Genomic DNA, 26,131 nt, shown 5'->3' with positions numbered 1-26,131 from the left:
ACTATGGGTCTTTCTTAAATTAGCAGAGAAAATTTGTGAGACAGAGATTCGTTATGGCCTCAGAAAATTTAAGTATAGTCTTTTCTCAAAGTGGGGCACAGGACATATAAGGCCTCTATCCAAGTTCCTCTCTATTCTGTGATTCTATAGTAGTGGTTGACATTTAAACAGATTTTTAACTTTTAGTCTTCTCTTTTTCAATAAGATCATATGAAGTTCTTAAATAAATTTGCCCATTCATTTCTGAAAAACAGAGGCTTGGCTTACAACAATGTTTTCTTTTCTTTTTTTAACTAAACACTTACCTCCTGTCTTAGAATTGACATGAAGTCTCAGTTCTAAGGCAGGAAAGCTGTAAGGACTAGGCATTTGGAGTTAAGTGATTTGCCCAGGGTCATACTGCTAAGAAGTATCTGAGGTCAAATTTGAACCCAGTACCTCCCATGTCCAGGCCTGGCACTCTATCCACTGAGCCATCTAGGTGGCCCTTACAACAGTGTTTTCTTAAGGGCTTTTAGACATTAAAAAATTGACCCAAACTAGACAGATGCTTGCATTTTGTTCATTTGTCCTATTCATTCTAGTGCATTCCAGCCTGGCTTTTTTTTTCAGCAGAGAAAACAAATCCCTTGCCAGAGTTTGTTGAATCACTTTTAGGACAATTACCTCCTAACTGGATGTGGACTACAGATGTTTGCAGTAGCCCGGGCCAGAGCCCTGTTGCAGCTCACTGCTGCCCATTAGTAATAAGCAACCAAACATCTCCTAGGAGGCATATGTCATATACACAAAACCATATTCATCCTTGTAATTGTAGATCTCTGCCACAGTTACACTTATGCTTGTTAAACTCTTATTGTTCACCAGGAGATAAAAGGCTTCAGTGGCTGTCAGAACCATGCTACTCTTGCTGTGTGAACTTGGGCAAGTCACTTAATCTTGCTTACCTCTGTTTCCTCATTTGTAAAAATGAGCTAAAGAAGGAAATGGCAAACAACTCCAATATCTAATGATAGTTAGAAACTGAATCATAGTCAGCTTCTGGGGAATGAGGAATTTGGTTTTGTCCAACAAGGAAAGAAATTTCTTCTTCTGATGACATTCAACTATCTTGCTTGGGAACTTTGCTCAGATTCCAGAAACTTCCTCTTTTCTGGTTGCTAAGCTTTTCCATTGCTTCAATGGTTGAAGGGACTGGCTTTTCTGCTGAGGAATTGACTTAATGTGAAATTTTTAATTCCCCAGTAACTAAGGACTATGCTACTTCTTTTTCCACAGCTGCTTTCAAACTCTGAGTGGTTTCTTTTTAGGAGCTTATAGTATCTTTCCCTTGATTTGGTAGTTCTTGAGCTTGGCTATAACATTCCTGGGTATTGTCAATTAGGGATGTAATGCAGGAAGTAACCTGTAGATTCTTTGAATCTCTACTGTCTTGTTTAAGAATGTCAGGGCAGTTTTCTTGGATAATTTCCTATAGAATGATGTCCAGACTTTTTCTTTTGTCATGATTTTCTGGTAGTCCAGTAAATCTTATTGTCTCTTTTGAATCTATTCTCCAGGTCTATTGTTTTATCAGTGAGGTGTTTCATATTTTCCTCAATTTTTTCATTCTTTTGATTTTGTTTTATAGACTTTTGCTGCCTTGTGAAGTCATTAGCTTCTAGTTGTTGGATTCTAATTTTGAAAGACTGAATTTCATCCCTAGCTTTTTGTTCATCCTTTTCCTTTTGTTCTCTTTTTCTTTGTAGATCATCTTTCACTTTCTTTGCTTAATTTTCAAGCTGATCAATTCTGGCTTTTAATACACTGTTTTCTTGTTTTAGTTCATGTGCCTCTGTTTCCAGATGACCTATTTTGCTTTTTAAGTTCTTTTCCCAATTGTCTTCAGCCTCTCTTAATTTTTTTTTTAATTATGTTTTGAGTTCTTCCAAAGCCTCTATCCAATTCACTGGAATTCCTAAGTTTTTGCTTGGTGTTCCTTGGTCTTCCTCTGCTCCATTTGCCCTGTGTTCATTACCTGGATAGAAGCTGTCAATTTTAATTTCTTTTTTCTTTTTCTGTTCTTTACTCATATTGTTTCCTCCTCCCCCCCCCCCACCCCCCATCATTGACTGTAATTTTGCTTCTCTGTTTATTTGCTGGATCTGTGGGTTTGGGCTATTTTGTGCTGAAGGGACTTCTTCTCTGTTCTGCTGATTAACTAGATTAGGCTGATGGAGCTGACCTGTAGTATTAATTAGCCCTGAGACCAGATCTTCCCTGTAAAGTTGAAGGTGTGGAGGCTGAAAGTAGTTACCCTCTTCCTTTTCTCTTCTCCTTTCTGCCAGCCAACTCCTTGTCAGCTGCCTGGTCAGAGCCCTGAGCTTCCGTTGGTGGTAACAAGGTACTCTGTCAAGGTTGTAGCCTTTGCCCTGGTATCCCAATCTGCCAAATTCTTACTGTGGGTCTCAGCTTGGTAGGTAGGGGAGAGGTGTTGGTGCTTGAGCTTCCCTGTTCTCTGAAGGCTCCTTATCTGCACTATTGGTAGATGGGATTAAGCCAAGCCAAGCTGATCTGAAGAGCTAAGTGTGCCCTGAGGCCAAAACCTCCAGACACAGAGGCCCAAGATAGAGAGTGGTGGCTAAAGGCTGGACCAAGCTGCCCTCCTCTCTGCCCCTCTCCTCCAGCTGGCTCCATGCCAGCTGTGGTCAGAGCCCTGATCCTTGAATAGCTGTGGTAGCAAGGCACTCCCTCCAAGCTGGAGCCCTCGCCCCAGATCCCAGCAACTACCTGAATCTCAGCACAGTAGGTGGGGGAGAGGTCCTAGGACCTTACTCCTTTCTTTTCCTTAAACCAGAGATTTCAACCTTTTCTGTATACCTTTTAAGGTGAATTGAGCAGGAGAGTCCCCCAGCTCTGTTCTCTTGTTGGATTTGGTTTTCTGTTCCCCTGGAAGCAGTTTGTTTTTGATTGGTGTGGAAGGGTTTTTACAGAAAACTCAATTTACACTGCTTCTAAGTATCCATCTTGACTCCAACTCACTCAATCATTTTTAAACTGACCTGACTATATTTTTTAAAAATGTATATTTCATTGTTTTCTTTTGCTTTTACATTTCATATCTTTGCCCTTATGTTCTTCTTCTTCCTTACTCCCTGAGTGTCATCACTTACAACCCAAAACTTCTTAACAGAAAAAAAAATCAATAAAATTTATCATTATATAAAAAGTCTAACACTGTGTAATGTTTCTTTCTCATCAATCCCCTCCCCCACCTCTGGCAAGGATGGAGGTGTCTTTTCACATTTCTTTTTGTGGTCTAACTTTTGTTCTCTAAAATTTTGTGAAGTTCATTTCATTTCCATTTGTTTTGTCTTTATTGTTCACTTTGACAGGATTTTAACTCATGAGGGCATCTCAGTCACCTTTGGGTAGTGGCCTATTTTCAGGAATAAGCTAAACAGTTCCTGCTGGCAGGAAAGTCAATAACGAATAATAATAAAATAAAGAAAGTTTGGCATTCCATTTTTCATTTTCTGCTTTAGTAGCATCTTATTTACAAATATGAGTAATGTCACATATACCTTTGCTTCATAAATATAAACTCTCTGAAGAGTACATGCATATATTGTTAAATAATGTGTATGCAAATAAGTGGAAATTCCCAGGACTGCATTGTTTCACCCCCTTCGTCTTCCCCAAAATGTTCAGGATGGTGCATCACCAAAATTCTTTAGAATTTATTCCAAAATTCTCCTTTCCACTTCTGACACTCGTGACATCAATGCTTAATTGTATTATGCAGCTTCTCCTGGGCTACTGAGGCATCAGAATACTGTTATTTTTGTTGGAGTACTTTTTTCCCCCCCAAAGTAACAAAAGCTAATTACTAAATTGATTTTTTTCTGCCCATGCCAACATGCATTATAGACAATCTCCCAGATTCCTTTGCTGTTTTCCAGTCTTCTTCCTTTTACTCCCTCTAACTGGAACTGTTTGGCCTGGTCCAAAAAAAGTGGGCATTGGGGGTATCTGGGTGCTCATCCACCTGGGTCTTCCAGAAGCAATTGTCTAGGCCAAGTACATAAGGGTGGGGAGAGAAGAGCACACCAAAAATTCTCCCTGGAAAACCGCTCCATTAGAAGACACTGTCCCCCAGCAGGACTTGTCTGGCACTTGTCTCATTGGATCTGTCTCAATCTGTTTCAAAACATTCAAGAGGGAGGGGCTCCCCCTTGGCCTGCCCTTGCAACTTCCACAGAGCCATATTTGCAGTTTTTTCACCCTCGCCCACTCTTTCCCGGAAGCCCGAACTCCTAGGCTGGTCTTTCGAGGTCCGTGTGACTTATCATTCTTGGGGTTCTGGGCTGGAGCCCTAGGAAATTGCTCTAGGGTGCATCCTGATTCATCTCTCTGTTTCTAGATCTGCCCCACCTTCTACTTAGCAGACTTAGCATTTAAAAACACCCCTCTTAGCCTTTTCTGTGCCAAGAATTCCCAGCCCTTCTGAAACGCTTCGGGGAGCTATCCAGAGAGAGAGCGCGAGCACTGAATCCAGCCACTCCTGAGTGAGTGAGGAGAAGCGGAGGGTTGGGTGAGTGGCTGGGGCTGATTCCTGGCCAGCATTGTTCTTTTTTCGGGGGGGGAGGGGTGGCGGTGAGAGGGGTGAGGGGTGTTAGGTGGGGTGGGTGTTGGGGAAGGGAATGGAAGAACGCTGGATTCTCGAGTCACTGTATATTTGGGGCGGAGCCCAGTGGGCTGGAAGGGACTTAGTGAGCCTACCCTGTGGGAAGCAAGTGGCTCTTCCCCAGAGAAACAAGAAGAGTTACAGCTTGACCTTTACCATCTAGGAGGTATCAGACCAGGCAGGGATACGGAGGCCAGGAAGACATTAGAGACATGGACAGTTATAAAGTTTTCTAGTTGCTAAGCTCCTCTGGGAGAATTTCTCCTTAGCCCAGCGGGGCATCCTCTAGTGGTTCTTTGCTGAAACGCTGGACTTTAGAGAGCTGCTGAAGCCTCAACTCCTATTCCCGTCCTGGTTCCAAGCACTTTCGGTTTGGTTCCTATCAAACTGTTTACTCTCTTGCCTGCCTGCCTACCAACCTACTCGCGAGGGGACAAGCAAGCACCTGTTCTGTGCCAGGCACTCTGCTTAGCAGTGAGATGCAAAGAAAGGCACAATGGACTTAACAAAACGGGGCAGTCAGAGGCCGAGACACAGAGACAAGGAGTGCCCTTAATCTGAATCACAGTCCATTCTCATGGGGAACCAACATAGAAATAACTATAGACACACGAGATATATTTAGTGTAAACTGAGAGGAAAAGGCTTCCTGTAAAAAGTGACCTTTGAGAAGAGTCATAAAGAAAGCCAAGGATTAGTGAGGTGGAGATAAGAAGGGAAGGCATTTTAGTAATTGAGGGCGGCCAGTGAAGAAGCCAAGAGCCCAGAGGTGACAGTATTATTGTGGAGCCACATTAAGAGGTAAAAGTTTGGCTTTCGGTGGTAAGGAGTAAGATGGAAGAGGATCGGAAAGGTAGGAAGGGGTCAGGTCAATGAAGGGTTTAAAAGACAAGAAGATCAGGCCTAGAGATGGGAGGTCCTAGGTTCAAATCCGGCCTCAGACACTTCCCAGCTGTGTGACCCCGGGCAAGTCACTTGACCCCCATTGCCTACCCTTACCAATCTTCCACCTATAAGTCAATACACAGAAGTTAAGGGTTTAAAATTTAAAAAAAAAAAAGACAAGAAGAGGATTTTATATTTCATCCTGGCTGTAACCGGGAGTCCTGGCAGTTTGTAGAACAGGGAGTCCATGTGATTTGCCCTCTGCCTTGGGAAAAGTACTTTGACACCTGAGTTGAGTATGGATTGAGTTAGGGGAGCCTAACGTCAGGCAAGACAACCACTTTGGAGGCTGTTCTTAATAGTCCAGGCGAGAAGTAATGAGGACTTGAACTAAGGAGGTAGCGGTGTGAGTAGAGAATTCCAGAAATGTTCACTAGAGATACTATGGTTGTAGAAACCATAGGATTTGATCGCCAATGGGATGGGATGGGTTGGGGGTAACTGTGATTGAGGATTTGAGGATGACACTGAAGTTATAAAGCTGGGTAACTAAGAGGATGGTATATCCTTAAGAGTAATAGAAAAGTTGCCCAAAGGGAGAGAGTTGAGTAGGAAGATAATGAGCTCTTTTTAAAAATATGTTGTTTGAGATGGCTGCAGGATATCCAGTTTGAGATGTCTAGGAGCCAGTGGGTAATACCGGACTGGATCTCACTTTAGAGGTTAGGTTATATAACATATTATATAATAGATATGATTTTTGAACCCTCAGGAACATATTATATAACAAAGCAGATGGTTTAGAAGGACATAAGTATAATGGGGCTTTAGGTGACATCCAAATTGTGACCTGGTGTAGATTCAGCAGAAGAGGCTGAGAAGGAATAGTAGGACAGGTAGGAGGAGCACTAGGATAGAACAGCATCTAGAAAACCTAGATTAGAGAACAGATCAAGAAGATGGATGCTAGAAGGTATGTTCTAGGACTTGAAGTTTTGAAATTCAGAGTTTCAGTGGAGAAAGTAACTCTGTGTCAATTTCACACAATAATTGGGGGAAGTAATTGCAAGATGCTGTGTATTTTTCTCATAGGTGATGGAAGATTTAAGAAATATATATTATTCCTTAGGTGGCTTTTTTAGAAGTTAATTAGGAGGCTGCAGATTTTGAAGGACTTTAGAAGTAATCTAAGCCCAACCTTACAGATGAAGAAACCAAAGGCAAGAAAGATGGAGTGCATTATCCATAGTGGCATGAATATACAGTACCTAGAACTCTGGACTGAATCCCAAGAAACTTACTATGAATCCAAAGGAAGTCATTTAATGATTTTGAGTCTCAGACTCAAAATCATTAAATGACTTCCTCTGCTGTAAAGTGGAGATATTAATAACAAGAAAAATATGAGGTTGTTGGGAATCAGATAAGTTTATATGTGTATGAAGTGGGTGTTAAATGATAGAACTGGGATTCAAAAACAAGTCCTCTGATTTTGAGTGCTTTCCTCTTGAAATGTTTTTCTTTTTACTCCTTAAAGGTCTTGCTGGGCATTCCTTAAGGAGGCATCTTCCTTAGGAGGCTAAACTTGTGGCAAATACACACTTCTTTGAAGAAGGTAAAGGTTGTCCTATCCTGTATGTTATGCATTTATCTCTCCCTATCCTGCTTTGTCTCAGACATCCTTAGTTTCTGTTATTTATTTGCTTGTCATTTATCCTCTTAAAACATACTTTGTGGAAAGGAATTTAATTCTTTTTTCTGGTTTTCTGTAGATAAATGAGATAAATAGCAGTGGGTAATTATTTCATCATGTTTGGCTTGCTGTAGTGAAAGAAAATAAGAAATATTAATTATAAAGTTTAGATTTTTCCCTATCCTGTTAATTTATGTTCATATTTTAGGCTAGGTATTTAAAGTCCAAGGTAAGAGTAATGTGTACAGATTAAGAGTGTAGGGGTATTAGGCAACAGTGGCTAGAACACCATGCCCAGAGTTTGGAAGACCTAAGTTTTAATTTGGCCTCAAAGACTTCCTAGGTGTATGATCTTGGGAAAGTCACTTAACCCTCATTGCCTAGTCCTTGCTGCTTTTCTGTCTTAGAATTGACATTATGAGAGAAGGTTGTTTATTTTTTAAAGGTGAATGTTTGAACCTGCTCTAACAGGTAGCTGGAAAGGACCAGATTCGGTTCTCTAACTGGATGGTTTTGAAAGGGGTAAACAAAGCTTGAGGTATTGGTTTTCTGGAATCAGAGTCAATGCCTGGTAATGGGCATGACAGTGAAATCAGACTCCTCCCCTAAACATTCTGCTTCATTGCCTGCATTTATTTCCCTTCATTCTGATTTCCTTGCCTTGTTCCTTTTCACCTTTTTATTTTTATTTTTTAATTTTTAAACTCTTACCATTTGTCATAGAATAAGTACTGTGTAATGTTTCTAAGGCTGATGAGCAGTAAGGGCTAGGCAATGGGGGTTAAGTGACTTTCTCAGGGTCAAACAACTAGGAAGTATCTGAGGCTAGATTTGAACCTACGACCTTCCATCTCTAGATCTAGCTCTCAAACCATATGAGCCACCTAGATGTCCCCCTTTTTGCCTTTAATTTTTTTAAAGAGCCATCAGGCCTTCTCATGGTATATATTAAGTGATCATTGTTTGTTGACTAACTCTCTTCTTTGCCAGAATTTATCGCCATGTTGTTTATGATAGTCTGTCAATGAGATATTTTGTATGTGGAATGGAAAAATACATTTTTACTTAGAACACCCCCATAGCCCTGCCATATTTTTGCTTTTCAAATTCCCAAACTAGGATTCAGGAAAAAATGGTTTTGATTTTTTCATTGTGAACATTATCCTTGGCAGAGTATATTAAGAGACCACACCATCCTATGCCTTCCAAATTTTTGTAGAGGGAACAAATCACATAATTACACTTGCTACAGTCTGGCAATCTTCCAGTCATTGTCCTTGCCACTTAATAATCTTTTATTCTAATATTGCACAAACATCATTAAGACATAATTCTTCTCTTCTCATTTGTGAACCTGAGAAAGCATTTTTTCCTTATTAAAAGGAAAACTGTCATAGTATCTTAATCATATATTCCTATCTGTGCTTAATTAAAGGATTATCTATGAGCTGATTTCAACCCCTTTTCCTGCCTTTTCATTCCATGTCCCTTTTGCTGGATGGGGTGTATGTGTGCAAATGAGGACAGTAAACTATTCTGAGAGTCTAAATCAGGTTCTCAATATGAAGTCTGTAAAGGATACTTCTTCTCAATTTTAATAATTCTATTTCAGTTTAATTGGCTTTTTTTAACACTGTGTAGTTTACTTTATGCATTTAAAAACATCATTCTGAATAGTCCATAAATTCTGCAAGACTCCAGTGGGCTTATGACCCCATGAAAAGTTAAGAATCCCCATGATTTAAATAATTGCAATAAAAAAGTAGTCTCTAAAGTCAGGATATTTCCCTCCTTGTGTTTTTTTTTTTCTGGAAAGGATTCCTTTCATATTTGCATGTTATTTTTCTTGCGGTACAAAGGTTGCTGAGTTCATTTTGTTTAGTCAGTGATGGAAATAAGGTTTAGAGAAACAGCTTCAGTCGTTATATTAGCATTTATCTGTTTTAGCCTCAGATTAAAACCCTAACTGATCAGCTATCTTTTAGTTTCATGCTGTTGGTCATGAGAAAAAAACAAATGGAAGATCACTTAGTTCAATCTAACATCCTCAATAGGATGTTAATATATGGGTTTAATATATGAAAAAAAAATTCAATGGGCAGCTCTTTAGCTGGATGGGACCATAGAGTTCGTGTAGTCTATTTGTCTCATTGGTTAGTTGAAGAAACTGGTGTCCAGAGATTGGCCCAAGGTGGTTGTTGTTGCTCAGTTGTTTTTCAGTTATGTCTAACTCATCTTGATTCCATTTGTGGTTTTCTTGGCAAAGATAACTGGAGTAGTTTGCCACTCCAGGTCATTTTCCAGATGATGAAACTGAGATTAAGGTAAAATGACTTACCAATGGTCATACAGCTAGTAAGTGTCTGAGGTTGAATTTGAACTCAAGAAAATGAATCTTCTTAACACCCAGGCCTGGAGTTCTATTCATTTTTCCACTTAGCCCTGAGTCCAAGGTTAAATAAGCAAATAGTCATTAAATATCAGATGTAGATTATAAATCCAGCTCCTCTAATTCCTGAGGACATTCTTTGCTACTTTACCACCCTAAAGAACACACAATATATAGGAATCAACATATCATTCCAGTTTATACCCTTTTGCCCCTTATCCAGCCCAAAGCTCAGCAACAGTGTCATGTTTCAGATTTACAAGATAAATATGCTAAAAGCATCTGTGAGTTGTCCACCCTGCAAAAAAACCCCAACATCTGTCCATCACTGTTTCAAAAAGGAGTTTGTGAAAGGGGGAGGTAGTGTTTTAGGTAGTGTTCATTTGGCAGTTTCTTTTGTATGAAGGTATGAATACTGCCAAGAAAACAAGAGAATCTTAGACCTGGAATGGATCTCATAGAGGATTGAGTGTAACTGATAACCAATAAGGAGTTTCTGTCTAAGAAATCTCTGACAAGTTATCTTTGTAGCTTTTTCTTAGAGACCTCCAGAGTAGATAAACCAACTACCTCTTGTGGCACTGGATCGTAGACCTAGAGATGGAAATAACCTCAGAGGCTATCTAGTCCAACCTCCACATTTTATAGATGAGGGAGTTGAGTCAAGGTAGAGTGAACTCAGTTTCTCTTAGGTTATTACACCACTCTCTGCTTTCAGCTGAAAAACCTTCATTGTTGTTCATTTTTCATCTTTTCCTTTCTGCTATTATCTTTTCTCACCTCTACTAAATTTTGACCCTTCTATCTGTTTTAGATATAGATGAGATCATAATCTTTTCTTAAGAAAAAGAGAACATTTTCTGTCATTGAAATTGAGAATATTAATATTCTTTAATTATTGATTGTTTTGAGGAGATATTTGAAGGTTATAAACACTTTCCTGGCTCCCTACTGCCATATCCTCTGACTTAATCAAGTCTGTTTCATTTTAAACCATAGATATAAGTTGATCCCATATGCTTGGGATGATTGTTGAAAAGATACCCTTTAAAGAGACTTATATTATTATTTCAGCATTGAGCCACTCTTTTTGGCTCTCCAGTGACTAAATACCAAACATTAGCCTCAACTTTACAATGACTAGATTTTCTATCCTATAATCATTCAATGATTTATTGCAATAACTTTATGCCTGCTTGAATGTCATCTACTTGTTTTTGTTTATTTTTCCAGATTACATATTGGTATACTTTTCTTTTGTTATTATAATATTTTAAAATTTTATTCCAGATTACATGTCAATAAATTTTTTAATATTAATGTTTAGATATTTTGTAATCCATGTTGTCTCTCTCTCTTACTCCTCCCTGTGTTATTTGGAATATTGGGGGTTCCATTGAGAGGTATTTGGGGCTCATTTGAGTTTTAAATATTTAGATATATGACAAACTTCCTGTGGATGTTTAGGGGGCTTGTAAACTACATTTCCCATGATTCTTCTTGTAAAATGGAGGTAGACAGGAAGTGTAATTACATAAGAGAAGGATATAAGACTCCTGAGGTCATTGGAGGTGGTCTCTTTTGGTACCTGTGCTCTTTGGTACCTGTGGGCTCTTTTTTACGTAGGAGAGGTGAGAGAAGGTAATGGCTAATGGCAGGCAATTTGAAAGAGAGCTTAGCAGGTGCATGTTCAATTCTTTATTTTACCAACATGGCCCTAATTAAAATATTACTTCTTTTAATCTCAGTCTAAATTTATTTTAAAAACAACATCCCCCCAAGTAATAAGATATAGGTTACACATATACAATCAAATAATACATATTCCCATGTTCTTCATGTTGTGAAAGGAGACACATTATGTTTGCACTAGAGAAAAATTCATGGAGGAAAAAAGTTAAGAATGGTATGTTTCAATTTGTATTCAAATGCCATCTTTTCCTTTTATGGCAGTGGATATCTTTTCTTTTTTTCTTTTTGTTATGAGTTTTTAGGAGTTGTCCTGGAGCCTTGCCTTGTTGATAATAATTAAGTCATTCACTGTTGATCTTCATGCATTATTATTGTTTCTGTGTACAACATTCTCATAGTTCTATTCACTTCACTTTGCATCACTATATATAGATCTTTCCAGTTTTTTTGTGATTATTTTATTTGTAATTTCTCAGGGCACAAAATTATTCCATTACAACCATATACCACAACTTGTTCAGCCATCCTCCAATTGATGGACATCCCTTTATTTTCCAAGTTTTTGTCACCACAAAATGAGCTGCTAGAAATATTTTTGTACATGTAGATTCTTTCCTCCTATCTTTAATCTATTTGGGAAACAGACATAATAGTGTTATTGTTGGATCAAAGGGTATACACAATTTGATGGCCCTTTGGGCAAGATTCAAATTATTTTCCAGAATGGTTTGTCAGTTTGCAATTCCACCCTGCAGTGTATTAGTATCCCAATTTTTCCATATCTCCTCCAACATTTCTCATTTTCTTTTCTTTTTTTTGACATTCTAGCTGGTTTGGTGGGTGTGAGTTGGTACCTTAAAGTTATTTTATTTTGCATTTTTCTTTTTTCTTTTTTTTTTAGAGTGCAAAACAACCATAGTTGATACATTTATTTTTTATAACAATTTTATAATTTTTTATTTTTAGAAAAATTTTCCATAGTTACATAATTCATGTTTTTACTTTACCCTTCACCCCTCAACCTTCCCCGCCCCCGCCATAGCTAACTCGCATTTCCACTGGTTTTAACATATGTGGTCAGTCAAGACTTATTTACATATTACTGATGGTTACATTGGTGTGGTCTTTTCAGATCTACATCCCCAATCATGTCCTCATCAACCCAAGTGTTCAAGCAGTTGCTTTTCTTCTTTGTTCCCTCTCCTGTAGTTCTTCCTCTGAATGTGAGTAGCGTTCTTTTCAATAAGTCCCTCAGAATTGTCCTGGGTCATTTCATTGCTGCTAGTACAGATGTCCATTACATTCAATTTTATTACAGTGTATCAGTCTCTGTGAACAATGTTCTTCTGGCTCTGCTCCTTTCACTCTGCATCAGTTCCTGGAGATCTTTCCAGTTCACATGGAATTCCTCCAGTTTATTATTCCTTTGAGCACAATAGTATTCCATCACCAGCATATACCACAGTTTGTTCAGCCATTTTTCTAATCATTAGTGATTTGGAACATTTCTTCATATGACTAAATAGAGTTTTCCTTTTTCTTTTTTTTAAACCTTTACCTTCTATCTTAGAATTGATAGTATGTATTGGCTTAGCTCTGATTTAATTTGTGTCAAAAGTGTTTTGTAGTTGAGAACATATGGTTTCTGAGTTTATCTTGGGATGTAGACTCCCAAGTGTAATATTGAAAAATTAGTATTATGCCAGGTGTAATATGCTAAATGTAATAATATTTAGAAATTGGTTTGGAAATATATTAGTTAAAAAAAGATTAATGTGATCATTGTTTATAAAATAATTAACCCTTAAGTCACAAGGATGATAGTAGCTTTTAACAATATAATTTTAATATAAATATAGTTTAAGAAAGAAATAAGGAGGGAAGGAAATAAAAAAATATTTCCTTGTCTATCATCCTAATCTTACCAGCCCATGAAAGTGTCTTCCACCTGAGCCACCAACCACCAGACAAAAGACCCCTTTCCTCAATGGTCTCATTCTTATATCCTCTCTCTCCATGTCACTTTCTTTTCCTGTGCTGTAGTCTAGCATATCTCAGGAACCAAAGTCTCTGTGTTTGGAGCGTTCCAGTCAAGCTAATGGACTGGTTTGGATGAGTGGAAAGTTCATGATTCTGGGAGGAGGAGATTTCTTAACACACAAGTATTTTATATTGTCTACAGTTATTTTAAAAGGGATTCTCTATCTCTTATTGTTGGACATTTTTAGTAGTATAGAGAAATATTGATTATTTATGTGGGTTTATATTATATCCTGCAACTTTCCTAAATTTTTTCATTGTTTCTATTAGTTTTTTTTTTGGTTGAGTCTCTAAGCTTCATCATATCATCTATAAAGAGTGATAGCTTCATTTCCTCATTTGCCTAGTCTAATTCCTTCAACTTCTTGTTCTCTTATTGCTATAGTTAGCATTTCTATCACAATATTGAATAGTAGTGGTGATAATGGTGATAACTCTTGATCTTAATGGAAAGGCTTATCCACATTACAGATAATGCTTGCTAATGATTTTGTTAAATAGATGCTATTTATTATTTAGAGGAATATTTTCTCTAGTGTTTTTAGTAGGAATGGATGTTTATTCTGTCAAAAGTTTTTTTCTGCATCTATTGAAATAATCATATGATTTCTATTGGTTTTGTTATTGATTGGGTCAGTTATGATGATAGTGTTCTAATACTGAACCATCCTTCCCTTTCTGGTTTAAAAACTACTTGGACACAGTGTATGATACTTGTGATATATTGCTATAATTTTGTAGTATTTTGTTTAGAATTTTTGCATCAATATTTAGTAGGGATGCTGGTCTATAATTTTCTTTGTTTTTTGTTTTTCTGGGTTTAGGGGTTAATATCATATTTGTGTCACAAAAGGAATTTGGTAAAGTTTTTCATCAGCAATTTTTTTGAATATTTTTATAGTATTGGAATTGTTCTGTAAATGTTTTAAAGCATTCACTTGCGAATCCATCTGGCTGTGGGGCTTTTTTTAGTGTTTGGTATTTTGGCATTTTGTTTTATTATTATTTTAAATTTTCTTTATTTTATTCTCATACAAAATCGAAACATAAGTTTTCTAAGATTACATGATTTATGTTATCTCCCTCCCATCTCTCTGATGTTTTTTCCTAGGGAATTCATTGATGACTTTTTAAATTTCTTTTTCTGAGGGGGGTTGTGTAAGTATTGAATTTCCTCTTCTGTCAAGCTGGGGAATTTATTTTTCTTAGATATCCAAGTTTTTAACTTATATTGTCAGATTTATTAGTATATATTGGACCCAATAACTCCTAATAATTGCTTTAATTTCCTCTTGACTGGTTGTGATCTCTCCCTCTTCATTTTTAATACTGATTATTTGGTTTTCTTTTTTTTTATTAATCAAGGGTTTATCTGTGTCATTTATTGTGATACACTCTTACAAACTGAAAATACAAGCTTTAGGCCACTTAGTAGTTTTAAAGGAATGTCTCCCTTACCCTTTGTTAACCTGAATATCCATATATAATCCTCTTCAATAGACACATGGAGAAACTGAGACTTATAGAGGTGACTTGCTCAGTACTTCCAGCATAACTGGAACCAGACCCTGGGTCGCTTGACTTCCCTTTCTTTTAACCCTTACCCTGTCTTAGAATGAGTACTAAGTATGGATTCCAAGGGAGAAGATTGGAAAGGAATAGACAATTGGGGTTAAGTGATTTGTCCAACAACAGATAGCTAGGAAATATCTGAGGTCAAATTTGGACCCAGGACCTCTTGTCTCTAGGGTTGGCTTTTTATCCACCAAGGTACCTACCTGCTCCTTAAAGAAATTTACTCAGTTTTATTTGCCCAGTTGTTTTTAGTCATGTCTGACTATGATCACATTTTGCATTTTCTTGGTGAAGATGCTGGAGTGGTTTTCCATTTCCTTAACTAGCTCATTTTACAGATGAGGAAAATGAAACAGAGTTGAATGATTTACCCAGAATCATGTAGCTAGTCATTGTCTGAGGTAAGATTTGAACTCAGGAAGATGACTTTTCTGGACTCCAGGCTTGGCATTCTATCCACTGAGCCACCTAACTGCCCTGGGTCTCTTGACTTTCAATGGTGTGAATGATACAAAGAAAAAAAATTTCTTTTGTGGGCTTGAAGATGTCTTTTCAAGGTATAGTGGAAGGCCATACTTCTAAAATGAAGTCAATCTTCTCGTTCTTCATGGTGACTGTCCTTAGAAAGAAAGAAAGGCTATTTGCAACTATTTTCTTAGCATATTATCTTACAAAGTGGTAAAGTGATTGTTACTGTTGCACTCAAAGTTATTATTTTATGGATGTGTGATCTCTTTGATTTCAATGTTTCCTCCAATAGGGAAGCTAGCTATATATCCATGGCTGCCCATCTTGTGCAAGTTTCCCTCAAGCCCTTCTATAAATTCATTCCAGAGGTTCCATTTGACATTCTGAAGGACCGCCCTTGCTTTCTCATGACATTATGTAAATACCAGCGGGGCAGGCTCAAAGTCTACCTCTTTTTTTAAACCTTGCCTTTGCCATGCAACCAGCCAAATTTTTCTTCCTATCATACATTATCTCTGATAATTTTTATTATGACTGTTCTTCTTAGAGGTCCTTCATTGGTTATATATTGCAGCCTGATCTTCCCATCCCTCTTATAATTATTGCCCTCACTGGGAAAATTATTTTTCAGCTCTTAAGAGGCTATTGTGATCTGTATCTTGCAGTCATATGGTATCACTGATTATATTACACAACTGAAAATCTAATCTGAAAAAGAAAAGAGAATTATAGTTCTCTAGCTGATGCTTTTAAGAAGGGTGTGTCTAGTTAGTTATTGTGATTTTATATTTTTCTGAGGAGGAAATACATTTATAAACTTGACTTCAATAAGATTTTCCCTCTTCTACCCAAAAAAATATTCCATTTATTTATCTGAGTTAAAAGATGAATGGATCCAAAATTGGGGCATTTAAAAATCAGTCTTTGTTGTTGTCATTTTTAATATATTATCTTTCTAATTAGACTATCTTTCTTATAATAATGAATGAGGCAACTGAATAGTTCTAAGTGTAATGGAAATATAGAAATAGATCATATTCAGGGTCCTAGGACCAAGTATGAATTTTGTTTTCTCCTTTGATTTCTAACTTTTCAATGCACATTCACTGTAAAATTCATTTTCGTGAATATTTCTGGCTTGGTCATACATCCATCCTGCACAAAGCTTTCCACAAAGTAAGTACTTTTTCACTCATCTATTATTCAACATTTTTATTGAAGACCTATTAAACAAAATATACTTTTATGGCTTGAAATGTCGTATGAATAGGTAATTTTATTTGAAAGAGATATATGGACAGTCTCAATTTTTTTCTATTAAAAATAAAAATAGGTATGACAGACAGCCCATCTCCTTCCAAGAAATTCATTTCACCTTATAATTATATCTCCATTATATCCTAATGACATCTTTTGTCACTAACAATCGTAATATCATCAATACTGAAAGTAGATCATAAAATTATTAGTTTTATAATTTCACTAATCCTTTGATCTTGTTCTATGACTAGCCATCTATTGGAATTAAAGATTTAAAGTGCCAATTCTTAATTTAGGGTCCATTGATCTATAAAGTTTCTGCAGATAGCTTTAAGAAAGTCCCTGAACTCCAATAAGAAAAAGATAAAAAGTCTTTCTTTTCTCTGACATTTAACATTTCTTTCAATTATAAATAGAGGCAACATATATGATCTTAAAAGGGGTCCAAAGAATTCACCAGACTAATATAAAGGGGAAAAAGGGTTTTTTGGTCGAATATATTAAAAGATGGTCACCAGAGGATTGAACAATTATCAATCCTCAAGTAAAAATAATCTCAAGTCAAAATTAACTTTTATGGAAGTTTGTTTACAATTGAGAAGAGAGAGAAGAAATAAGGAAATAAGATTTTATCACCGTAGGTAAATTACTATGATCCTCTAATTAATCTAGGTAGATCTAATTAACCCTCAGCCTAGAGTCAGGGGCCCAGAGGCCCAGAGGTGAATGAAGCAAAGCTTCATTCACAGAGTCTATTAACGGGAAGTTCCTTAAGAGAAGTTCAGGAAGATTCAGTCTTTGATCTCACCACATGGACTTCTAAAGAAGATATTGAAAGCAGTCTCACCAAGGTCTCAGCATTCCAGCCAGCATTCCTCCACAAACCAGAAGAGCTCCTTCACCAGCCGTCCTCTTCACCAGAAGACCTTCTTCTTTTAAAGACGTCACTTATGTATCACCTCCTGTGCCTCCTTCCTAACTTGCGTGTCCAATCACAATAGACGCTTCTCATAGTACTACCTAGGGGACAGTCAGTTGATTCTGATTGTCACTCCACTCTAGCACAGTGGGTTATAGACCTCCCAGAATTGGAGGCGCTCTCACCTTTGGTGATTAAATCTAAAGATGGGCAGTGTAGATTTAATCTAATTATCACACTACCAAAAGTGTCCATCACACACACACACACACACACACACACACACACACACACACACACACACAATTTAAAAATGTCTGACTTAGGGCTTGAAAGAACCTTAGGTCATCTAGGCCAATTGAGGTCCAGAGAGATTAAGTGATTTATCCAGCATTACACACCAAATTAGTGTTTGGTAAGAACTTGAAACTAGGTCTTCCTGACTCTACAACCAGTGTCCTTTCTAAACTTATATAGTGCTCTGATTTTGACTTCTGGGGAAGAATTTTCTTTTTTTTTTGTTTGTTTCCATGGTTCCATAATTCATGTTCTTTCTCTTCCCTTCTCCCACTCGACCCCCCCCCCCCAGCTGACATGCATTTCCACTGGATTTTACATGTGCCATTGATCAAGACCTATTTCCATATTATTGATAGTTGCACTGGGGTGGTCATTTAGAATTTACTTCCCAAATCATATCCACAGCAACCCATGTGTTCAAGCAGATGTTTTTCTTCTGTGTTTCTACTCCCACAGTTATTCCTTTGAATGTGGTTAGCATCTTTCTCATAAATCCCTCAGAATTGTCCTGGTTCATTGCATTGAAGCTAATAGAGAAGTCCATTACATTCGATTATATCACAGTGTATCAGTCTCTGTATACAACATTCTCCTGGTTTGCTCCTTTCACTCTGTATCAATTCCTGGAGGTTTTTCCAGTTCACATGGAATTCCTCCAGCTTATTATTCCTTTGAGCACAATAGTATTCCATCACCAGCAGATACCACAATTTGCTTACGCTAGGGCATTCTTAATTAAACTTAGCTATATTGATCTATGCTGCAGAAAAAAAAAATCTGTAGGGTGGGCCATTAAGATACCTCAAAATTTTAGTTGGTTTGTAGGAGCCAAAGTAGTGATAAAAATCACCAGTAAAGTGATCTTGTCTTCTTACATGAATTGCTTAAACCTTTTATACAAATCTCCTACCCCACAAAAACCTGTAATTTCATCCTGTTGGTGAAAAAATATACTTTACTAATTCGGATCACTTTAAATTTATAATTTTAGTATTTAGAAATCTTGAGTTGTTTCTTAGAGATCTTCTTAGAGGTGTGACTTCTTTATCTCTGTATAACTATTATATATTCACAAAGGCTCCAAGGTCAATCTTCTATACATTGCTCCTTGAAAAGCAAGATATAAATATTGATTAAAACTAAAGTAGTGACAGTTAATAGCCCTCTTTTATACCACTAAGAATTTAGGGTTGAAATCTTATTCCATGGCCAGGAGTAATGACCAGTGAAGAATAATTACATAACATAAAATCACTAATTAAGTAGCTTTAGTCTCTCAGGTACATTTTTTGCTTTTCTCTCTACTTACCTGGTCTCTGGGCCTCTTCTGCTCTTTTATAGGATGTGAGTATCCCAGATATTACATAATTCAGAAGGAACTGAGTTTTGGATAACTATTTGATTTCAATTTACATCCCCTTGGCATTTTTTTAAGGTTGGGATTTCTAGTCACTTCCTAAAGAGAACCATGGCATTGAAGAAAAATTGGCTTTTCCCTTCATGCCAAACAAGAGCTCTATTTGAAAATGGAGTACCATCTCAGTAATGAATATTGCTAATTCTGGTAAACTTGAAAAGCTTTGAATACAACATTTTCAAAGGAGAGGATTAGAGGCCATCAAAACTAGGGAAATGCAAAAATGCTGAATCAATAATGAAGAGACAAAGGAAGGAAATGACAATACGGAGAGAATGAATGTGTATTCCTCTTTGCAAGTCACAAATTTAGAGATGGAAGGGATACTGGAAGTAATCTATTAAAAATCTCTGACAGATGAGGAAACTGAGGTCTAGAGATTTGAAGTGATATAACTAAAGCCTTCCTTTTTTTCTTGCTTTGATTCCCCAACCATTAGGAGGTTAATTACTACATAGAAGGCCATTGGGCTGGACCAGACTAGAGCCTGGCATATAATAGCCACTTAATAAGTGCTTGGTTGATTGATTTGAAAAATGTAGTATAAAATTTAACAAGTCAAGCTTAATAGCCATGGATCCCTATCAACCCTTTCCATCACACCACACCTTTGAAGAGCTTGTGGAAATTATCAGAATAGTGGGAAATAGAGAATGTATTAGAATAGTATGCTTCCCAGGTAGCTGAAACTAAATATCATGATTCAAATCTTGTCATTGACTTGGTGAATGAGCTGAGTCAGTCAGATAAAGCATAGTGTTGTGTAAAGAACTCTGGATTTAGAGTCAAACTCATGAGCCTGAACCCCAGCACCTGTGCTGACTGACTCTGTAACCTTGCAGAGTTTCTATCACTTCATTTTCCCTATCTGTGAAATGAATTGATCAATCATGTCCCTTTCAGCTTTAAATCATGTGATTCTATGAATATCTCTGAGCTGTTCTCTCAGTACATGAAACTAAAGGTCTATAGTTAACAGGGCACGGAATTAAGTAGGAGAAAAAAAAAAGGCTTGAAAGAATTTGGAAGGTCCACAAAGGACTTTCCAAGCTTTTCCCAAAAATGAAACCTATTTTTAACAATAGCATTATTCTTCTGATATTGATGGATGATTGTGACTCAGGGAATGAGGTTACATCTGATAAAGTAAACTGGAAGTGGACCTAAAGGCAATGGAAAGAGGGCACAGTGGAACACAAAAATACTGCAGAATATTATAAATGATGACATATCTGCAGGAAATGGTACAAATTATCTCATCTTCAAAAAGTATGATCAGCCCATCACCATACAAGGAATAGATGGCATCCAAGTTAAAATTGAAATAAATCATTCTTTACTTTATTTCTTCCATGAATTTTTATGTTGTGTAAACAATGTGTCTTCCTTTACAACAGTAGTTCCCAAACATTTTTGGCCTACCACCCCCTTACCAGAAAAAATATTACTTAGCTTCCTGGAAATTAATTTTTTTTAAATTTTAATAGCAATTAATAGGAAAGATAAATGCATCTGTGGCCATCACTGCTTCCCCTGGATCACTGCTGCACCCACCAGGGGGGCGGTAGTGCCCACTTTGGGAATCACTGCTTTACAACATGAAGAACATGGAAATAATATATTACATGATAATATATGCATAACATATCATATTACCTTCCTTCTTGGGGAGGGAACAAGGGTGAGAGGAAGAGAGAGAACATGGATTACAAAATATTAGAAAGTGAAGATTAAGAAATTGTTTTGACATATAATCTAGAAAAATTATTTTATAAAAAGAAAAAAGAAAGCATGACCAGAAAATGTTATCTTTCTATGTTTATGTTCATATCTATCTATATTTTTCCATATTTGTACCCAGTGTATCTCTTTCTGTCCTAGACTGGATGCATTGCTTCCTACTGGTTCATTCTCTCCAATAAAATGTTTGGAAGAAGGAAAACTATAAAGGAACTTTCAATCCCCTCCCCTATCCCCAGAGTGATTAATTTTCAGGAATTTAGATCTAGAATTATCCTAACTATAGCTCTTCTACTACTAGGCTGGGTCACCACTTGACTGGCTCACTGACCAAATTCTTCACATCATTAAAAGCCCCCAGAGACAAGGTTAACTTGTTTGGTTACCCTGGTGGTTCCAAATATTTTTTATTCTGTGAACCCTTTTCAATTACTAAAAGGCAAAAATGTGTTGTGAGCTCCTAGTACTTCTTTATATACCACATAATAACTTTGTAATGTTTCACTTAATACCAGGCAAATTTGATCTTAAATCTGACTGCACTTAAAAGTTTATTTCTGTATTTTAATTAAAAAAACATAAACAGAAAATTCTTGCTAACTCAAATACATGAGGAAAACAGGATAATTTTACAAACTTTCTTGATGATATAAATTTGTAATGTTTTTGTTACCAATGTTGGACTTATTCTTTGGCCCTGTAGGGGATACCGATTACCCCACAGTCCTCTCCATAACCCCCATCAACCTTGGAAATGGTCCCTTAGTAGTAGAGAGGCTTCAGATATTGCTGTATCCCTTTTTGATTATCCTCCTGTTACTAACACTTGGCCCCTGCATTCTTAACCAGTTGTCCAGTTTGTTCACGACTGGATAAATACGGTCCAGCTCATGGTCATGCAACTGCAATATCAACCTCTTGTTACTGACCCAGATCCCAGGAAGGGCGTGGCCCTGAGGAGGATTCCTCAGTGAGCAAAACAAAAAGGGGGGAATGTTGTAGCCAAAAAGCTGAGACTCATAACAAACAGCTTGACAGCATCATACCCTGTTAAGCAGGGGGGTTTTGATAGCGTCATGCTCTGCTCAGCAGGGCAGTTATCTGGAATTCATGGTTCCGGGGACACCAGTCCTCCCTAAACAGAACAGCCTTGAACATTAAGAATTACATCCTGTGGCACCTGGAAACCTCTATACTCCCATTGTCTAGCTATTATCAGACCCTAGCTATATCCCAGCCCTTGAAATCAAATCTTTTCTGCTCTGATTTGTTCTCTTTTTCACTCCCTTGGGGGTCCATCCAAAGGAAGAAAGAGGAAAAATCAGTTCTTTAGGAGCCATGCTTAAAAGAAATATTTGCAGTGAGAAAACACATTAAAACAGTTGCAGCACACTGTCCCTTTCACTGAGGGTACTCAGGTACAGCGATCAGCCATCCGATTGGCTGAGCTGACTTCCTTGTCCCCTAACTTTCCCTATGCTTTACACTCTGATTGATCTAACCTGTCTCTCTTTTTGGTTGTGATTTCTAACAAATGCTTCTTGCAGCACCTAAACAAACTGCTATCTGTTTCTAGTGGGGGTTGAAAGTGAGCTGTCCTTAGGCTGGCTGTGTTTCTTAAGGAAAGAACTTTGAACTTTCAAATCCCCTCCTATTCAGATGTTAAGTCTGCTGCCAGAGCAGCACAGTTTTTCCAGTAAGGGAAGGTTAGAAATGTAGATAGGGGAAGAGGAATTGTAGAATGTTTGCAATTTTCCTCTGAATTCACCTTGAAGCCTGGGAAACCAGCAAGCACCAGATTGACTCTCACTGGCTCTTGATAAGGACGGAAATAACACCAAAGACACAGACCCAGCCAGTACTGATGAATTAGGGGACCTCTGAACTGGAGCTGGGTTTTTGGGGCTGGGTAACCAGAACCTGGGAGGGTGTAACTGTTTCCTTGCTGGGAACTGCAGAAATAATAGATGGTTGCCGTGTCCCACCCCGGGGCCATCCAACCCCAAATGCAGGCCACTCTGAATTACAAAAGGTCTGCAGCTTCCCCTTTTTTACTGATAAACCTAAGGCATGTGCATGGGTTCTGAAATCAGAATAATGATTTAGGACCAAGTCCAGGGGGGTTGACTGACTCTGGCCCATTTTTTGACCAATCAAAAAGACACAGACAAAGGACAAGACAAAAGACAGACAAACAAAACGATAAACAGAAGATTCCTTTTTGTGGATCCAAACAAAGTTTGAATCTGGGATGTAGCTGCTCGGGGCTCCATCCTGCTTTCCCTGGCATCCTTCCAAAAAGATCCAGTGCCCCGCTTCCGCCCGTGATGCGTCCATCCAGGACTTTTCTGGGATTAGCTCCACCAGGGATTTGAACCCTGGATTTCCGGAACTGTTTCCCCCAGGGAATCAAACCCTGACCTTCCCTCCCCCTCTCACCGGGGGAGCTGCTCAAGGGGACACCAACCCCTTAAAGTTATGACCCTGACTTTCCCTCCCCCTCTCACGGGGGGAGCTGCTCAAGGGGACTCCAACCCCTTAAAGTTACATATCCCTGTATTCCCCATCTCCAAGGTTTCCAATGACTTCCTTCCCTCCCTTTATCCGACTCACTTCCCAGTTTTCCCAGTCTGACTCCTCTCAGAGGACAGAAAATGCGGCATAAACTGATCCCAATCAGAAACAGGTGGAAATTCGGACACAAAGCCGCAGGGGGGGGGTCCCCTCACCCCAGAATGGGGCGGGCCTCGAGGCTTGGTGTAGGACGTCTCCTATAAACCGGTAGAACGAATCATCGACTTAGCCGTATGCCTATTGAGAGTCCTCAGTTTCCCCATCAAATGCATAAGTCACACACCATTCACACACCATTCACTACTCACCTCTGGAAGTCGCCACAAAACCTAGGAGAGAGCTTTCTCTGTCTCAGTGGTCCCCAGGGGGTCACACACCATCCCGGGATGGCCCCCATATGTTAGGGTTCAAATGGGTGGCCATTGTCTCATGTGTTCCTCTGGTGGCAATCCATTTGAACCCTAACCCCAACTAGTGAAAATAAATAGCTAATTGTTGCAAAATTTACTTTTCTACTAACTAATGACAAGTAATATAATGAATGATTAATATTCTTAAAGTTTAATTGCATATATCAGCTAATTTTAATAATGCTTATATAAAAACTAACCTTTATAAGGAAAACAATTTCTCTAGATATCACTTTCTTCCCTTCTACAACTGTTATGCAAGCTGCATTTTCATAGAAACTCTAATTAAACAATTGATCCTGTTGCTAACCTATTTATATGAAACCTGACAAAATAGAATATTAATATAAAGTAAATGTTATTTGTAAAAGAGCCTTATTATTTAAAAGAGAAACAATATAAAATTCATTTCTGCAGATTATTAGTGGTTGTCCATGAGCATTTAAAAATGATGTGTATTCCTTATGAAAACCACAGATTTTGGTTTTCAAACAAAAAATTCTTCATATTTTGATCACATGATTACAGAGTTATGAGGTATAGAGGTATGATTTCAGGGTAACAGAAGGGAATAAGTGAGCTATGTTGCCAGTGTACAGAACACAAATAATGGCATATGATTGTTCTTGACCTTCCTTTGTCAATCAGTTGATGTTCCAGTGTAAAATCTTTGCAGTAGTTGAGAAACAAATTTTAATGATAGGTGGAAAAACTGCAAGACTGTATTGAAATTAGTCAGAAACAGTCAAAAGTTTGATGTCATTACTACACAAAAGTGTGTGCATGCTCAAAGAGATTTTGAAATGCTTTGGAAACAAATCTATAATGCTTCAAACAAATATTTGTTGTCACAAAGGAAAAATACATATCTGTAACATAATTAATAATTGTTGACTAATTTAGGTGCCATTAATGAATTTTTAGCATAAAACACTTGGCCTATCATCACAAATTACTAAGTGGTAACTACTGAGTTAGCCACTCAACTGTTGCTTTTTTGACACGCAATAAAAACCTTCATACCTTCCTTATGAAGAAAATTCTGCCTATAAACCTCCTTGTTTAAATATTTAAATCTTCATCATTCCCTCATACTGATCAGGGGGTTTGTGGTAGGAGTAGGAAGGCCAGATGAAGGGGAAAATATTCTTTAATTAAAAAAAAAACTTTGCATTTTTAGCAGGAAAGTCAGTATGATGTAGTGAAAAGAATGCCCAAATTTGAAATCTTGAGACCTGTCCTAGAATTCTATGGCTACACTTAATAGTTTAGTTTTGTTTTTATTCTAGACAAGCCACTTAACCTTTCTGAGCAGCGTAAGTTTCTTCATTCATAAAATGGAAATGTTCGTGACTATTTCACAAGTTTATTGTGAATTAAAATTATGTAAATCTTAAAATTCATATATATTATAATTGGTTATTTTTATTTAAACATTATGGAAAGTGTGATTGATGACTGGTTCAGTTGATATATACTACCTGGCAAAATGTATTGTAGTGGAAAGGATACTGAATTTGAAATCCAAAGGAAGTCTTTTAGAATCTCAGTTCTTTATTATCAGAGATACATCATATGATCTCACAGATTCTGTGATTCCCCTTTTGCAAATGAGGAAGCTGTCTTAGAAAGATTGACTGACTTGTCTTCAATTATCCAGCAGGGCCACAGTGAGGAAAGGAGTTGTAAATCTTAAAAGCATTATATTAATCATTAGTTTTGATTCATCATTAGTTGATTGGACTTTTAGTTTTTTAGTTAAAACAAGTTATACATAAAATTAGTTACACACAAGTAGTATGAGAGGGAGAATTTGAGTCAGGTTCTCCAATTTCAGTGCTCACCCTCTTTACCACTTGTCACTGTAATACTATTTATGTCTATCTATGCTATAGATAAAGAAATTTGTTAGTGAAATTATTTTCTTAGTGAGGGGAATCTCTAGCTATATTGGTCAGATACAATCTGGATTTTATCTGCTTAGCTCTCTGTTTATCTTTTTGTTTGTCTTCCTAGACAGAGATATCTATAGCTATTTACAGAAATGAGAAAGAGAGAGAGAGAGAGAGAGAGAGAGAGACAGAGAGAGAGAGAGAGAGAGAG

At 37.5% G+C, this 26,131-nt stretch overlaps 1 protein-coding gene across 1 annotated transcript in view; it reads left to right on the top strand.

Moving 5' to 3' along the window:
- The first annotated feature begins 7,088 nt into the window (after positions 1-7,088).
- LOC123240198 (phospholipid scramblase 4-like) overlaps positions 7,089-26,131 on the top strand; it is a 60,101-nt gene continuing 41,058 nt past the window's right edge. The window contains exon 1 of the mRNA XM_044667614.1: positions 7,089-7,166. The gene's annotated coding sequence lies outside the window, so the exon portion shown is untranslated. The remainder of the gene's footprint in view (positions 7,167-26,131) is intronic.

This window comes from Gracilinanus agilis, chromosome 3 (assembly GCF_016433145.1).
Source record: "Gracilinanus agilis isolate LMUSP501 chromosome 3, AgileGrace, whole genome shotgun sequence".
NCBI lineage: Eukaryota > Metazoa > Chordata > Mammalia > Didelphimorphia > Didelphidae > Gracilinanus > Gracilinanus agilis.
Note: the sequence above shows the minus strand (reverse complement) of the source record. Positions and strands in the feature narration are given on the sequence as shown.